Source organism: Rutidosis leptorrhynchoides, chromosome 2 (genome assembly GCF_046630445.1).
Source record: "Rutidosis leptorrhynchoides isolate AG116_Rl617_1_P2 chromosome 2, CSIRO_AGI_Rlap_v1, whole genome shotgun sequence".
NCBI classification, from domain to species: domain Eukaryota; kingdom Viridiplantae; phylum Streptophyta; class Magnoliopsida; order Asterales; family Asteraceae; genus Rutidosis; species Rutidosis leptorrhynchoides.
The window spans coordinates 54,628,569-54,629,181 of NC_092334.1; positions in this window are offsets into that span (position 1 = coordinate 54,628,569).

The window sequence follows — 613 nt, forward strand, 5'->3', positions numbered from 1 at the left end:
GAGTAATTGGTTTCCATGGCTACATAGGCGTAACCTCGAGCATTCAACGTTTTTTCTTCTAAACATATGAACGGTCCATCTCTGCATAAAGTAACGAACTCGGTATTGGAATATGTCTGATTCATCGAGCATTTTCCTTCGTGTGACCATTTTCTACATTTGTGACATCTTTCAAGGTGTCGTGCTATTCTTTTCGCTGCGGATTTTGATTTTCCTTTACCAAATTGTAACTTATTATCTTCGCATCTGGATTCTTTTCTTACTCCGTCCAATTTACCTCTGATTAATGATACTATTTCACGTGGAAGGGTGTCATTATTACGTTTAGTGATCAAAGCGTGTAGCATTAGACCATGGTTTAGTTCACAGGAAGTCTTCATTTCGTAAAAACCTAAAAAAAATAAAAATTCAGAATGGGGGGAGAAGACTAGTTCTTTGGGGTCTGCTAGGGAAAGACCATTCGGGTTCCATTTTCGAGAACTACACGAAAACAGAAAATCTAACTCTAACAGAAATACATATTATCCTTTAAAAGACTTGATTCTCCCCACACTTAGTTAGCTGTGGTATCGAAATTGTGATTAACTTCGTTGTCAACTTTCATCGGACTATC